We start from the raw sequence: 16,962 nt of genomic DNA, 5'->3' as shown, positions 1-16,962 counted from the left end.
AGAGCAACTGGGGCAGTTTCTCCTTGTTTGCAATTGTTCTCTTCTGTGCTTGGGGAACCCCTCCAGCCTCCATCCTGGGATAAGAGAAGAAGGAATTATCCTCCTCTGGTCCAATTCTCACTACTCAGCTAGGGGCAGTACAGCTAGTATGACTCATTACTGTAACATTAAAAGAAATTTTAAATAAATAAAATTACTTGCAAGTCTACCATCCTAACAAGTTCATGGTCCATATATATATATATATATATAAAGTTAAGTTTATGTATGTGTTTGCTTTTTAACTTTCCTTAAGAGTACATCACAAACATTTTTTGATATTGCTATAGACTTCATAGCCTTTTATTGCAATCTTGATATGCTATGTGTATGGAATAAATCTACTACTCTTGGACATTGAGTTGGCTTCCAATTTTTCATTATGAGAAATAAATTCTAAAAGCTAATTTTAGAGATTCAATCCCAATATTGAACAATTATCCTTGAAGAAAAGAAAAAGCTGGCCCAAAGTAGCCAGGATTACTTTGCTAACTTCCATTAGCCTACCCATAAGTGTATATCATTAGTCACAAGAGGGACCAGGCAGAAAAGTATAAAGAAAACTATATAAAATTTATCCTTTTTATCTTAAAAAATCAGCTGAATGCACATGTTCTATTGAGACCCAAAGGTATCATTTTCATGTATGAATTACTATAAATAAATAGACTAAATATATTAGTTACTAATACATATGAGGTTAGCTTCATTGCACTGAAAGGTTCTGAGTTACAAACAATTCATGGGTTACATAGTGGGCCATTTCCTGATTAGATGCCTGCACTTGGGTAGAGCCAACTAGAGATGTGCTATAGCCTAACATTTTAATACAGCTGTAATTTGGTTACATTCTCACTTTCTGTTTTAGACTGTAGAACTGAAAACACATTACTATCCCTCACATAGAATCTGTTTAACCTTTATTTAGATTACACTCAATCCAGCCATTGCACTGCGAACTAGCCCAACATCTGACTTCTGTTTTCCCTTTTCTGTTCTACGACCTGTCATTGTCCCCTCAGTAATGGTGACACTTATTTTGGTGCAACATGAGGATGACAGTAGAAGCCTCATGGAGTAGCCCACCTTTGAGGACAAGGGCTCCTCTGGCATTTCAGGCCATGAGAAGGGTGGAGAGGCAGAAAAGTTGAGGGAAGCAACTTTTTGTTGTTGTTGTCGTTTTGCTAAGTAGATGATCAACAAAGGAGAAGGAAAAAATAAGTTTTAAAAGATGGTTTGGGGACAAATCATGGAGGGCTTTGAATGACAGGAGAAAGAGTCTGGATAATAAGAAAGTATTTTAAGCAAGAGTAAATCAAAACCAGATTGCGCTTTGTAAAGGTTTAGCTCGGTGAAATGGATGGAAGAGAGAAGGGCCTGACAAGGCTAAGTAACTAGGGAGCCACAAATGGTTAAGAGCTGGTGAGAAGAGGCTGGTTGAAGAGGCAGGAGTAAGAAGGGAGAGGAGGACATGTGTGTAAGAGAGGAACAGAAATCATTGGGTGAAGGGGACAAGAAAGTTGTTCTTAGCAATATGTTCTCAGGACAATCTCCTTCACAGGCCCTAAGTCGTAAGCAAACACCACTTTGTTACAAGGCCATCTTCTAAAATAGTAAAAATCTATAGGCCTCAGGTATCAAACTGGCTGAAACAATTGTTTGCACCTGGGCACCAGTGTTGTGATTGAAATGGAAATGTGTCATTGACTTTCTGACCACATTTGAAAAGGACCAATAGGTGTGGTTTGGTTTGGTTTTTTGACTAATGCTGCCCAATCTCTGAATGGTTGACTACCTCAGCGGACATGAGCCACCCAATTTCTCAATATCTGGCAAGTGATTAGGCTGCCTGGCCCCGCCTGCCCTGGAAGAAGGAAAATTCAGCGAGAAAGTCACTATGGATGTTCTCCATCTTCTTGGAGAAACAAAGGCAATGTTAAAGAAAAAATGAGAAGATACAAGAGGGAGGAGATGTGGGGATATATGTATATGTATAGCTGATTTACTTTGTTATAAAGCAGAAACTAACACACCATTGTAAAGCAATTATACTCTAATAAAGATGTTAAAAAAAAAGAAAAGTAAAGAAAAAATGAGAGTGACGTGTGGGTTTAAGTAGAGTGGAGAAAAGTTGTGTCAGAGATTCTGGTAGGACTCACTGAGAATTAAAATTGGTAAATAATTTGGCAGTAACTATTAAAACATAAAATATGCATATCCAGCAATTTCACTCTAAGTAGCCATGCTAGAAAAATACTCATAGCAAATGAGTATTGTGCATATGAGCACATGAGAAATATTTGGGCACATAAGGAAGTAAGTACAGGGATATTCACTGCAGTGCTGTTTATAATAGCAAAAAGGTGAAAAGAATCTTCCTGTATATTGATTGTACAGGAATAATATGGCTATGTTACTAGCCATAACATGGCAATCTAGAAACAGAAAGAATGATGTGTATCTGTTCACTAACAAGGTAAGCTCTCCAAGACACTGATGAGTGAAAATATCAACTGCATAATGATATTTACAATATGACACATGTTTTATACCAAAGACATCTTTCCTCTAAAATAATTCATTTTTTTTAGTCAAGTGAGCTTTAATCCAGGTGTTAGTGGTTGAATAGTAATAGATGATAGACAGACAGACAAGCAAACCTCCATTGGCAATCTCCATTAGAGCTACCAATTTTAAGTATGATTACCAAAGCCACTCTGTTCAATATAATGGTGCAGCCCTCACAGCTTAAATAACTTGGCAAAATAAATATCCAAGCGCATGCTACTGAATTACCAACGCAGGAAAATCCTCATTTATGTCATATTTAAAACGGAACGTGAAACATTATATTCTCCTGAGATGAAATCCATCAGTGGCGCTGATTTCACATCAACTCCAAATAATCTAGATTGGAATTTATTCACTCAAATATTTTTCTTTGTTTAGAAATAAGTGGAAGCAAATTATCTTCCAAATTAGAGACTATGTCTATCGTACCTTTCTATCAGTTCTAATTTTCGAGGACAAGGTAGAGCTGATGCAATTTTAATATAGTTTAGCAGGTAGTGATTATCGCAAGATCTTCTTTTGATCCCTTAGGACTTTTTCACTTAAAAACTTGATGGTGTTGGGGTAGTGTTATAAGAGGGATTCTAGCACATGACAGAAAAGAAAATATTAACCCACTACGTAGCCAAGAGCTGGATTTATCTTTTCAGCAATTCAAAAGACAATCAGAACATGAACCCTAAAAGACAGTTCAAATATTCTGAAAAATGCTCAAATATATCTACTTGTAACAGTCCACTTTGGTGGATTTTCAGTTATTTTGGTCACCTTGCTTTGACTCCTTAATTCTCAGAAGTAAGTTTTCATGTAAGTCGTTTTATTTTTCATGTGTTTGAAAGTAATCACCACTGAATATTTCTTTGAACCTAAAAGTTGAACAGTCTGTCATGCTGAGCACATGAGAGTCACTCTGGAAAAAGGGTGTTTAATGAATAACTTTGCAGTAAAAGGCCTTGAAAACTTCCTCTAAACATTAGACCCGTGCTTGCTTTCTGAAATACATTAACAGCCTCCAGAAGGCTCAGAGTTGCTGGCAACCCAGTTAGGCAGACTTCAGAAGTCCCTGATATTTGAAGAGCATTGCAAGGTTTGTGAAAACTCTCACCCCTCCCCAGCCCTGTCCCTGCTCTCCATCATCCCCCACTCCCCCACCTCCACCCCCAGCCAGTGTTTGGAGATCATATGGATTGGAGTTCTCCTGGAGAGAAAGATTGATAAAGCAAAGCCATTGGAGTTATTTCCTATGCATGAAATTGATTAAATGCTTCACTAAATGGCTTATAAATTTGCTTCTCATATTTCTGTCACCCACTGAAAAGATTACAGAAACTCTGCATATAACCATGTTGTATACAATACCAAATTACAAAAGGTTGTAAAAACTAATGTTTTGTTTAAAGTTTTGAGCAGGACCATATGCCTTCAGTGACCTTGAGTAAGCTATTTTAATTCAAAACATTTCAAAGAATAGAGAGGGGAGAAATATTCAACTCCATAACAAACCAGACAAGTGGTGGGTAGACCTCGGTTAACTTTGCTGAACTTCTGCTCTTTCCTCCAAGAGTGGAAAGTGAAGCCCCTCCCACCAACGCCTTATAGCTCCAAAGCTGGGAAGCCCATGTTGTGCCAACAAGGATATATTTACAAAGGAGATGAGAAAAAAGGGCTTTGAGACCTCCCAAAGTTGAATCTGCTCTATTATTTTTAGTTCAGAGACACATCCTAATGAGTTCTGGGTCTTGCATAGACTTGTAGGACTATGAAGAAAAGCTGACAAATGTTAGCACGGGTGATAGGATTGTTTTATGTTTAGGTTTTTTGTTTGTTTATTTTTCATCTTTCCCCATCTTTCAAATGTCAGTTCTCTTCTTTCTTCCATGTGAGAATTCCTTCCAACTCTTGTGTCACCATGGGGGGATGGGGTGAGATTTTAGCAAAGAAGCGATTTATAGGCAAGCACGTGACCTACAGATGTGACTTGGGAAACTAATCCTTTGCTTAACATGACCTTAAAAGTACCTTCACTTCTACAGGAAAAATGATATTCTTTCATAACATTTATAAGACATCATGTCCCCAGCAAGAATTAACATTTGGCATTAACGGCCAGCTCCGGCAAGAGCTTCAAGAGGAGATGTTTATAACCAAGGATGTGCTTAAGATCCCTACTGGCCTGACCTTCGTGGTACACATCCCCAACCTCCTGTCACCTTCAGGAATAGCCAGTGTAGGAGCCAACATGCTGCCACAGCTGCCACCATCTGGACCCCAGTATAGTGGAAACAGTTAGGGCGATGTTGTCAGTGGGGCATGGGGGGCGAGGGGGAAGGGCAGAAGGACTTTCCAACACCAGCCTAGGTACACATCTGCTTTTGTATGACATTTCTGGGTACATGCAAGGAACTGTGATGGAATTATCTCTCATTTGTGAAAACACAATGTAATCGCAGTAGTAAAATCCAGGTTTGTGGTTTTGTTTTTGTTTTTGTTTTTGTTTTTGTTTTTGTTTTTAATGAGTACCTGTTCTGGGACATATGCCAACAATTCAAGGATGATTTAACCAGACCATCAGCAGCTGGACAGCTTACTTAACTCTTTGGTGATGACTACAGGAACCTGCTTGTTGGCTTCAAGCCACCACATAATTAATGTGGACACCAGACATACAGGGTTTAATAAATTATAACAAAGAGATTCCTTATTACACAACACAGAGAATAACTAGCTTCTACCCACAGGTGTTTGCCATCTTAGAAGATGTGAATGCATGTTTCCTAAAGGTTACTCCCCTAAACACTAATTCTACAAGATTATCCTTTATAAAAGGGTTTTGCTGATCACATCCATTAGGCAACAACACTCTTTTGGAGAATCACAGCACATAGAAATGTGTTAGAGGCCCTTGCTGCAAACAATCCCTCTAATCCAGTGTACCTAGTGTTTCTCGCTTGACCCCAGACATTTTTTTTTTATTTTTTGTATTAACGTTTAGGACCTGGAAATCGTTCTTTGAAACATACTCTGGGAAACACTGATTTAAACTTACTGCACATCTGGCAGACCAGTCCACCTCTTCCAAAAGTCTAGCAAGCTCTGGACTGCCCCTTCAGTAAGACACTCTGCCAAAATAAGAGAAATCCCTAACCTCACTGCAAGAAGGCCTCCTCCTTGCAATACACCAGCCTTGAATCGTGCACACTTTCCTCTCCTAATTGGGGTAGCTGCATGTTCTATGGATATAGGTATATATACATATATATAGATATTTCTTTTTTTAAGTAGATTTCACTAATCTACACAAGCACCTGTGGGCGTTGAATGCACAGATGAATATCAGTTGTATTTATTAGTAAATAAATGCTTCACATACCTTGATTTTTCTTACAGATTCCTTTTTATGTAAGATTACTCACAAACCCACTTTCCCTTTCTATTTTATTTTAATTATAAATTTATTTATTTATTTTTGGCTGCGTTGGGTCTTTGTTGCTGCGCGCGGGCTTTCTCTAGTTGCAGCAAGCAGGGGTTACCCTTCGTTGCGGCGCGCAGGCTTCTCATTGTGGCGGCTTCTCTCGTTGCGGAGCACGGGCTCAAGGCACACAGACTTCAGTAGTTGTGGCTCTCGGGCTCTAGAGCACAGGTTCAGTAGTTGTGGCGCACGGGCTTAGTTGCTCCGCTGCATGTGGGATCTTCCCAGACCAAGGGTCGAACCCCTGTCCCCTGCATTGGCAGGCAAATTCTTAACCACTGCACCACCAGGGAAGTCCTCTATTTTAAATAATAAGACACAAGCCAAGTTTCTCCTTCCCCTTCTGTAATCAAAATCACTCAGACATCAATGTCATGCAAGAAAACCTAGTGGTGTGTGCAAGTGAATGAGAGTGACGTGATTATGGAGATAAGCTTGGATCTACCCTCATTTAATTTTTTAAGTAAATCATTTGCACACTTCAGCCTCTTAACTAGTATGAGTAGAAAATTACCCATGAGGTGCCTGAGAGGACATGAATGATAGCATTGGGTGACAACCCCCTGGCAAGGATCTTTGCTCTACAGCCTTGGTTCTCAAACAGTAGGGAGCATCAGAACCACCTAGAGGCTATGTTAAAAAAAAAAACAGATCTCGAGCCACACCTCCAGAGTTTCTGTTTCAGTGGGACTGGGCAGGGGCCTGAGAATTTGCTCCTGAACTTGCCTAATCAGAGTTACCTGGAGCCTTTGTTATAAACACCAAGTGGCAGCCCGGTCCCAGACTCCTGTGATGGCATCTCTAGGAAGGAGACTCGGGAATCTCTATTTTTAATAAACTCCCCAAGCCATTCGAAACATCCAGGTCTGGACTACCTCAGCCAGAGGAGCAGGGCTCACCTTTTAGACTGGGGCCTCAGGTCTTGGACCCCTGCCTGCCTCTGTGCATGAGTCTCTTCCATGCTCAAGGTGTCTTCAAAGTGCAAGGAGGCTGAAGACCCGTGAATGCCTCATCCAATAACTTGTACAGTAATTGGTATATTGATTGCTAATGTCATCATGTTTTAGTATATATAAACCCCTCGCTCTATTACACAGCCCCCAACAATCCAAAAAGTCATTGTTTATTCATTGTGACTCCCAGACTGCCCCTTGTCAGTTCCCGCTGGAGGGCTTGCTGATAAAAATCAGTAGATGATTGGACGCACACATTCTTAACATGACTGACTCATGACATCTCAGAGGGCAGCCAGGGAGCCTGTCATTACAGTACAATACTTTTCTTTCTTCCTCCTTATCTAGCCCCAGATGACTTTGAGATTTTTATTAACTCATTAATGACTGAAGATGTCATTAGAACCAGTAGAAGGGGTTTTTAAAATTTTTCTTTTCTTTCATTCTTTCTTTCTTTAAGTGAGAATAAGTGCACAATTTGCTCCTGGTGAGAGGGGGAATGGGCTCACAGATGAAGCAGCTAAGACAAATCAAGTGGAGAGACCCTTTAACTTTATTAGAACTTGAAATCTGATTGACAGGTATTAGGATTGAACGTCTGCACACAGAAATACCGTGTTGCTTCAGAAATAGGTTGGGCAAGAAAAATGGAGCAATTTGGTAAGGAAATAGCAACCCATAAAATTCAGCAGTTTCTTTTGTGTTGTGGGACCAATCTTCCCAACCTAACAGCTAAATTAAAAAAAAGAAAAAATTCAGAGGAAGGCTACTGAAACCTCTAAATGTTTCTTAACCTGCACATTCATTAAACCGTATCTGTTTCTGCCTGCCTTTAATTTTCACATCTGCAGAATTGCTTTTAAAAATCAAATTAGATCTTTTGAAGGCACTTAAATTGCAACAACCTTATGTTTTTTTTATATACTCTTGGGTTTCAGGCTTTTCATCTGGGTTGTGTGTGCAATTAATGGGATATCTCAAGGAAGCACTAATCATTTCGAAAACTTGAGAATCTAAAAAGCAAGCAGACTATTTTCATTATAACTGATTGGATTGAGAATAAGCTGCAGAGGAAATGTTCAATAATTATGATAACTTTTTTTAGATGAGATCACAAAAAAATGTCAGTCACATAAGGTGCTTTTCATTGCAGTGAAGTCTTTGAAGTTCGTTTCAGTTGATTCCTCTTTGGGGTTCAGCCTCGGGCATATCAGAAGGCTACTTAGAGAGTGGGTTTACACTGATTTTATCAGGCTGGATAATCACTTGGCAAAGCAAATGTCTATTACTAGATGTATCTCATATGTTATTAAGTGTTTACGAAATTTTACTATTGTCAAAACACATTGTAAATTAACAGATCCTCCTAACACATGGAAACTACTCACCAGGAGAGAAAATTGTTGTCTGAGCACCTAAAAAGATTTCTGCCCAAGGAAATTGCTGTCAGTAAACTATGACCAAGATTTCAATATGCCTGAAGCCAAGTTTTATTCTTAAATCACCTAATTATATCTTTCTTTCTGTATTTATTTGCCCGGTGGAGAATTGTAGTCATTATATGTTATGTTAAACAGAATAATTAGTTAATATTTGCAGATTAATTAAATACAATAATTTTATCTAATTCAGTAATAACGATATTAATTTTTTTTTTAATTTTTCACCTTTCTGTACGTGATGTCAAACACCCAGATAGAACCTGGGAGAAAAAGAGTCAAAAGCCCAGATGTTTTTAAAGATCCAGATGTATGGTGTCAAGTAAACAAAACATCAAGGTTTTTTACTATTTTTTTCCATTTTCATCCAGATGTTTGGTGTCATACAGACACAGTTTTAATCTGTTCAGTCGTAATCACAGTGTTCTTTAATATCGTTTGCCAATATTTGAATCCTTTCTTCACCAAATTTTTTCTAAAAATTTTGTTTAATTCATTCATGGGGGAAAACACAAAGAAGCAAAAAATATAACGCCCAGCAGACTCATAACACAAGACCACCAGCTAGAATGGTGCTCAAGTCTTTCTGTTACAAAACACTTCCTATCGGCATTTTTAAATGATGAAAGATAATTTGACTTAAATGGCTGGAATGGCAACTTAATTGACATGCATGTGCTAATTTCAATTCTAGTACATAGTATAGGAGAATCACAGGCTCTCAAGTGTAAATGATGGCCACCTTTTCAATGGGTTCCTTTCCCAACTTACTAAATCCCAAAAGAGATGATGACATTTTAGGAACAATTTCTGCCCTGGTGACTTTGGGTATGTAGAAGCTCTGACCTAGGAATTGAAAGACTTGACATTGAGCCCCAGCACTTCCATTTTAACTGTGTGACCTTGAGCTCATCGCTTAAGCTCTGAGCCTCAATTTTCTCTTCTTCAAAATGGGAATAATAATCCTGTCCCCAGTCAACCTAAGGATCTAATGAAAGAAATTTGGAACTTCAAAATGCTTTGCAGATACAAAATTTCATTAATTATAAAATATTTTACAATTATTTAATGTATTATTAATGTTTAAGTATTAATAGGTAAAAGTATTGTTACTGTTCATATGGAATCCAGGGGCACAATAGAGATAACCACACTCAAGAAGATCTGGTCAACTATTTACTGTTTACAAATTGTATACAGGAATGACTATAATTCCTGCGTGTGCAAAACAACACCAGATTATACTCCTCTGCGCACCTATGCCCTTCCTGCACTTCATCTGGTTGAATGGAGAAATAATTTTAGGGATACTCACTTTGGTAACTAAATAGACTAATCATAGGTCCCATTGATTGGGTCTGTATTACTATAGGGCACTTCTGCCAATCTAGAACCATATTCTTGACCCACTGGTGCACTTCACTTTGATGGACTCACCCACCCTCCTGGCCAATGGCAAAGACTCAAAAGTTTGCATATAGAAATTTTGTGGCTGATAAATATTCAAACAGACCTCGTGGTTTCTATCAAGGGAGATGGATTTTATGGTTTTGTGCTATTAGCAAAACATACGTCCTGAGAAATTTTCATCAAAGAACAGGCCAACCTTCCTCCCACAAGATAAGAGTGTTTCTAAGTGAGAAATCAACTCATGCATTTGTAAAACACTAAGCACTAAAAACCTTTCAAGCATTTTCATCTTAGACTTTTTTGTCATGACTCCAAGATTTGGGGGAAGAAAAACCCCAAAACTTTTGAGTTCTACTTTTAAGATATGAAAAGTTCCTTGAAGTACAAAAAAAAGGGAAGGAAATAACCGAACAGAAGACAAACCTGGTTAATTTTAAGTTTAAAAAAAAGTCTGTAGTGTCGGAACACTACAGTACAAAAAAGCTCCCACATTAAGAAATTTCTTTAAAAGTTGAGTCTGACTTTTTTCTCAATGATGTGACTATAGAGAAGATGGAATGAGTAACCAGGTTGTAGCTCCTCAACTTTCTGAAGTCACAGTCACAATCACTCACCAGCATGTGGCTCTGTGTGAACACTTGCTGTGAAGAGCCAGAAATCAATACAAAAGGAAACAATAATAATAAAAAGGAAGATTTCCACCATCAGAATAGGGAAAGGTGTGTGAGCTGGAAGAAAGTACAGTACCGAAGCCCATGACAAGTCATGATAAATGGGTCGTTATAAAATTCATGTTTAGGCAGCACCAGGCCGGGGATAATGCCATTCGTCATGGCAACACTAGGCCACTAATGAGCCCTCATTGCATATTCATGTCTGAGGCGTTTCTTCTCTCCCTCCCACCCTGAACTAGTGCCTGGAAATATCTCCACCTCAAGCTGAAGCTCAGGCCTTCTTCTTCTTCTTCCTTTTTTTTTTTTTTTTCTTATTTGTTATGTTGCAGCAATTACACTGTAAAAGTGCTGCCCAAGATTGATTGCTCTGATCTGTAGTTCAATTGTAAATTAGAATACACATCCCCCCAGGGACACATGGCCCCTATTTGTGATTAAGAAAAAAGCCCCATAATAGACTAATAGCTAAAGTTCTCTCTCTTTTACTTTCAGGCAATTAGCTTGATGAAATGGCCTCTTTTTGTGTACCCTGGAAGTGTAAACCGATATCATAATGAAGTATATGATGTTTATTCTATTATTTTCACCTTGCTGGGTATGCAGGAATGCATAAGTAATGGCTGCTTTGTCTGGTGCGTTTACTGATTCAGAAGTAAACTATTTCTTAAAGATGCAGTGTGTGCATTCTGAGGCTTGAGGTAAGCAACCTCTAACTGCGGGTTAACTTCCGTGGAAAGGACTCTCTGCTAAAAACGGAGAAACATTTCCCAGGTAGTGGTGAGAGCAGGATTCTGATATTCAAGAGCCATCTAGCTGCTGGGTGGCTCTGGGGTGGATGAGGTGATAATACTTGGGCAGCACTCAGAATCAGTGAAGACCCCGGCACACTTTGGCAAAGTGTTCTGTGGTGACCTTATGTCCAGTGAGACTCCAGGTGACCATAATGTGTGTTTTATCTCCCCAGTTGGTTCTAGAACACCAATTCAGTCTCTACTCTTGGGTGGCTGAAGTTAGCTAGCCCTACACAATGTATAAATTATATAGCCATCTTTAAGTGGACTGCAGCCCCCCCCCAAAAAAATTATTGTCTTTTCAAGATCTAAAACTCTGATCTCATAAGTTGTCAAGAAAATATTCTTCAGCTTCCTACACAAGCCAGCTGATTAAGGTTTTGACCAGTGAGCCAATGAATGCAATCACTTGATATTGGTGCATTTCCAAAGCCATTTCTGCTCCCCATGTGCAATATTTTAATATTTGTTTTAGTTTCATTCATGAGAGTCTCAAGAGTAAAGGAAGAAACGTGTCCCAACTGGCAAGATAGAAATAGAAAAGAAGGAAAAAGAAAACAAAACAAAAAAATCTAGCTTGGTCGAAAATTCCCTGCCACTCATGTATAACCCAGTTTGTATGACCCACCAGACACTTCCTGGGCTTGTGTAATCTGAATAAATCCAACTCTCTCTTCTTTACTGTGAACCCTATTTGCTTTTCTCAAAAAATCACTTTTATTAGCAAAAGGATCTCACTAGTTTCTTAATGCTGAATTGAGCATGCATGTTTAGATTTGCTATATTTTAAAATTAATGTTTGTGATAGTCTTTTGTTACATATAAAATGTGTTTGCATTTCCTCCCAGTTCCTGGTTAAATAAAACCTTTTGGGAAAGTTTATCACTATACCCTATAAAGCAATAGTAATGTCACGTAATTTCCAATAGTACCACAAAATGAGCTACTCAGAAATATTTCAGGAAAATTTACTTGATACCTTTCTTGCTAAAAATCAAAAGTTCTTACCAGTCCTTATCTGGGGGCTTTCTCCTTAACTTTTACAACATTAAACTGCTGTGTAAATTATAAACCTACAACATAATAAATGTACATTTTCATTGCTCTTTGAAATGGTTGACTGTCTAGCTGCCACATTGCTGCCGTATTGGAAATATACTAAACTTTCAAGTGACATTAGGTCTGGGAAGGTATCCTCCACTCTTACAGCACTTCCTTGCTGAAACTTGTCACATTTTTTTGAGTACATTTATTCTATAACAATGATGACTCACATTTACCATGCTTCATAGTTTTTGCAGTTCTTGCACATAAATTACATCATATAAATAATCCTATGAGATAAATGAGGCAAATAATTTTATTATCACCCCAAAATTAGAGGGCAGATAATTGAGGCTCAGAGAGGTTAAGTCACTTGCCTAAAGTCACAAGTCAGTAAATGCAAAATTGATCTTTGTCCCCAGGCCTTGAACTCCAAAATCTGAGCTCCTTCTGTCAGGCCATGCTGCCTCTTTACTAGCTGCAAAGTCACCATTAGCAGTAACTCTCCAGAATCTACAGCTCTTACCATAAACAGTCCTTTCAATCTTTATTTGTACCTGGGCAAGACTGACAAATGAGTGTAAAGACACACACACACATACACACACACCCCTTTATAAACACCAACTAAGAAAGGGATAGAATTCACACTGCATTGTTACCTCGCTACCTAAATTTAAGATAAATAATCTATATTTGATTACAAACATATGCTTAGACTGGAGAGATATCAGCCACAAAATTGAAGCAATTATCTAGATAACTCAAATTTGAGGTATAGGGCAAGGACCACTCTTTTTAAGAGATACGGGTTTGTATCCAAATTTTCCAGAGATTCGGTTGAGTCTTTTCACCAAACATCTCTCCAAGACCTTTGCACATGCCCTCTGCCCGACTCTTACCCCTTGTCACACATTCCCATAGAACTAACTCAACCCTGACCATCAATCTAGAATCAGCTCAAAGATCACTTCTCTTTAGAAATAGTCCCTGACTTGTATCTCTACCCCTGTTCCAAATACCTCCTTGATTTGATCTCCACAAATGAGCCTCCTTCATCCCAGTAATGGCCTCTCCCATCCTGAAGCCAGTGAAGACAGGATTTGGATCCAGAATCCAGAAAATACAAACTCTTTCAAGGGTGTGCTGGACCTATCTGCCGCAGATCCCCAGCATACTAAAGTGCCATGCTCATGACTCAGAGCCCTGAGATTAGCAAAGCAGTTCTGGGCTGTTCTTGCAAAGGAAGGGCCACCACTTTGATGAGAGATAGGCAGCTGACCCATGGTATGCCACTTGTAGAAGGGGCCTTGAAATGACAACTCTATCAAATAAAATATCCAAAGCAGAAGCCTATGGGAGTAGGCAAAAATCAAAGATAAAAATCACATCAGCCATGATTTCCTATGAAAAACTATTCCTGCCTGAACTGGAGAAAGAGAAGACACCAGAAATGAGCCCAAAACAAATGATCCGGAAACAGTGTAAAAGTATGTCCAAATCCCAGATGTGACAATACCTAAAGTTATAGGAGAAATGAGGGGATATATGATTATTTCATTTAGTCACTCATCCGTCCATTCAACAATTCATTCAACAAATACTTTTTTTTTATAAGTTTATTTATTTATTTTTATTTTATTTATTTATTTTTGGCTGCATTGCGACTTCGTTACCACACGTGGGCTTACTCTAGTTGTGGTGAGCAGGGGTTGCTCTTTGTTACGGTGCGCGGGCTTCTCATTGCGGTGGCTTCTCTTGTTGTGGAGTTTGGGCTCTAGGCACACTGGCTTCTGTAGTTGTTGGGCACGGGCTTCAGCAGTTGTGGCGCACAGGCTCAGTAGTTGTGGCTCGCGGGCTCTAGAGCGCAGGCTCAGTAGTTGTGGTGCACGGGCTTAGTTGCTCCACGGCATGTGGGATCTTCCTGGACCAGGGATCGAACCCGTGTCCCCTGCATTGGCAGGGCGGATTCTTAACCACTGCGCCACCAGGGAAGTCCCAACAAATACTTTTGAGTCTTGAGGAGATAATGGTAAAAATAGACATCATCGCTACCCTCACGGAACTCACAATTTAGTGGGGGAGACACCTATATAATCACACCATTGAAGACAAGATTGCATACTATATAATACACGTGGGGAGTAGAAGTGAGGATAAAATGGGACTCATAGTGGGATCTTGATATAGACAAGTGCTTCAATATAGAAAGTCTTACAACAGAAGCCTGAAGAATGGGGTTATAGATGAATGTTTAGAGAATGGGGGGAAAGCCTTTCTGGAAGCAGAATGTGCAAAGGCCCAGGAGTAGAACACAGCTTAGCAAGTTAAAGGACCATTAAACAGGCCAGTGTGACTGGACCTCTAGGAACTGGAAGTAAAGTATAATGTGTTGAAACTGAGGACATAGGTAGGTAGTCCATGTAGGGGCTTGTAGACCACAGTACCTTCAATCTAATGCAAAGCAACTGAGGGTTTCTAAGCAGGAGGGGCCCCTGATCATATTTGCAGTGAGCTTTTTGGTGACAATGTTGTCACAGTTTGAGTAAAGAGCCTCAATTTGTTAAGAAAGAAACATACAATGGTTTTGTTTCTCTAGCACTGGCTACCAACCATGCCCTAGGGAACATTTTCCCCTTTACTGCTAGAAAACAGAGCTCTCTCTCCAACCTGTTTCCTGTGTGAGCCCAGCACCAGGCCCACCAGTGCTGATGGGGGGGGATCTGGCATAGCAGGTATGACACCAAAGACTGACTTTTGAGTCAGTTCTAAGAAACAATGACTGTTCTTGTGAGACCAAGACATCTGCTCAAATGCTGCAGCAAAGCTAGATGATACATAGGCTCTGAATGAAATGGAGTAGGAGCTGGTCCAAAGATCCCACAAGTAGTCAGTTTCAATATCTTGGAGTGCTGACTGGACTACATGACACGCTCTTGAGTCATTGTCCTGCACCCTTTGACCCGGTCAGGACCTACCGACTCTGAACCCCCTGTTAGGGCCCTCTGCTGTCAGTACTTCTTAATGGCTTGTCTCCTCCACACAGCAGTAAGATTCACAGAGCAGGAGAGGCATGCATCTTAGTGACCACTTAATCGCTAATGCCTGGTACAGTGCCGGACACTTGTAGGTGCCTAGTAATGTTGGTTTGTTTCATTTGTACTATGGTCTGCAACACTGTGTTGTCATTGTGGATTTTTTTTTTCAATCTCCCTCTGTGAGTTCTTTGAGAGCAATGTCACCATCTCTGTATCTCCAGTTGGCACTTGATATAGGATTGATTAATTGTTTAGTTAAGTAATGTATGGACAAAGTAATTAATATAAAGGATCTTCATGAATGCCAATGACTCCACCTTCTCTTTAGGCAGCCACAGGATATATAGAACCACATCACCTGAGAATCTTGCATACCATCAATATTCATTGGTGAAAGATGATCCCTTAACACTGATGGTTAATGTATTTCTACATATTAATACACAACTAAAAAGAGAATGTATGTAGAAACTGCTGAGCTCCAAATAAGGTCTATAACTGGGTTAACAGTACTGAATCAATTTCCTAATGTTGACAAGGTACTGTAGTTATGTAAGATGTTATCTTTGGGAAAATTGAGTGAAGGGAACAGGGGATGTCTCTGAATTCTTTTTACAACTTCTTGTGAGTTTAAAACAGTTTTAAAATAAAAGATTATAATGGCTTAAAAACAAATTTTAATTTTTTGCTCTTATACATCTATATATTTTTATATTTGTACTTTTAATTTTCATATCTATTTTTAGAATAGCTGAGAAAAATCTAATGATTAAATAATGCTGTCATACACCACACCAGCATGCAGGAAAGGTAATGCCCTAATTCTGGGCACTGTTGTTTTGGTCCAGCCAGGCTGGCATTTAAAATACGCTGGGAGAGGAACAAGATGCATTACTTTTGCCTGATTCAAGTATATCCTCGAAATGGTATTTTCATAAACAAACTGCCGATGGCTATGATCTTCTCTCCTATTTTCCTTTTATCCTGTCAGGTCAATAACAAATATCTCTGTCTCTTCTGCAGAGCCCAGGTTTTGGAAGATAGAGAGCAATTACAGGCTACAGGGAACTATTAGTGAAAAACTCACAGGAAGCCAGAGTGCCTTTAAACTTCCTTCTACTTAGCACCGTCCTTTTAAAAAAATGTCAATTTTTAAAAAAAAGATGTTTTAAACCAATATGGTTATTGTGTACGCTCCAATGGTGCTCCTGGAGTTTTTAAATTACATGTTCAAGTGTCCACTCGTGGTTACATGGATAGCAATGTGTGTCATGACATCAAAAGTCTGAAGCATAGTAGGCAATTTTTCTACTATTGGGAGATCTGAAAACCACCAACAAGAAATGCATATGTATGTAGATTAAGGTGAAATTGCAGTTTATCTTAAACTGCTTAAACATGGAAGGTCGACAAGAACTTCCTCAGCATGAAAAGCTTCAATTTCCAACACTATTCGATTAATAAACTTCCTGGAGGCCATATGATGAAAATTATGAAAAACCCTGTAGATATCATAAACATAAAGTCAAATTCA

At 39.0% G+C, this 16,962-nt stretch overlaps 1 long non-coding RNA gene across 1 annotated transcript in view; it reads right to left on the bottom strand.

Moving 5' to 3' along the window:
* LOC137772939 (uncharacterized) overlaps nt 1–13,541 on the bottom strand; it is a 34,438-nt gene extending 20,897 nt beyond the window's left edge. Inside the window, exon 1 of the long non-coding RNA XR_011075604.1 lies at nt 13,413–13,541. This is a non-coding gene — a long non-coding RNA (uncharacterized lncRNA). The remainder of the gene's footprint in view (nt 1–13,412) is intronic.
* Nucleotides 13,542–16,962: the final 3,421 nt, after the last annotated feature.

This window comes from Eschrichtius robustus, chromosome 1 (assembly GCF_028021215.1).
Source record: "Eschrichtius robustus isolate mEscRob2 chromosome 1, mEscRob2.pri, whole genome shotgun sequence".
In the NCBI taxonomy this organism is placed as follows: Eukaryota; Metazoa; Chordata; class Mammalia; order Artiodactyla; family Eschrichtiidae; genus Eschrichtius; species Eschrichtius robustus.
Note: the sequence above shows the minus strand (reverse complement) of the source record. Positions and strands in the feature narration are given on the sequence as shown.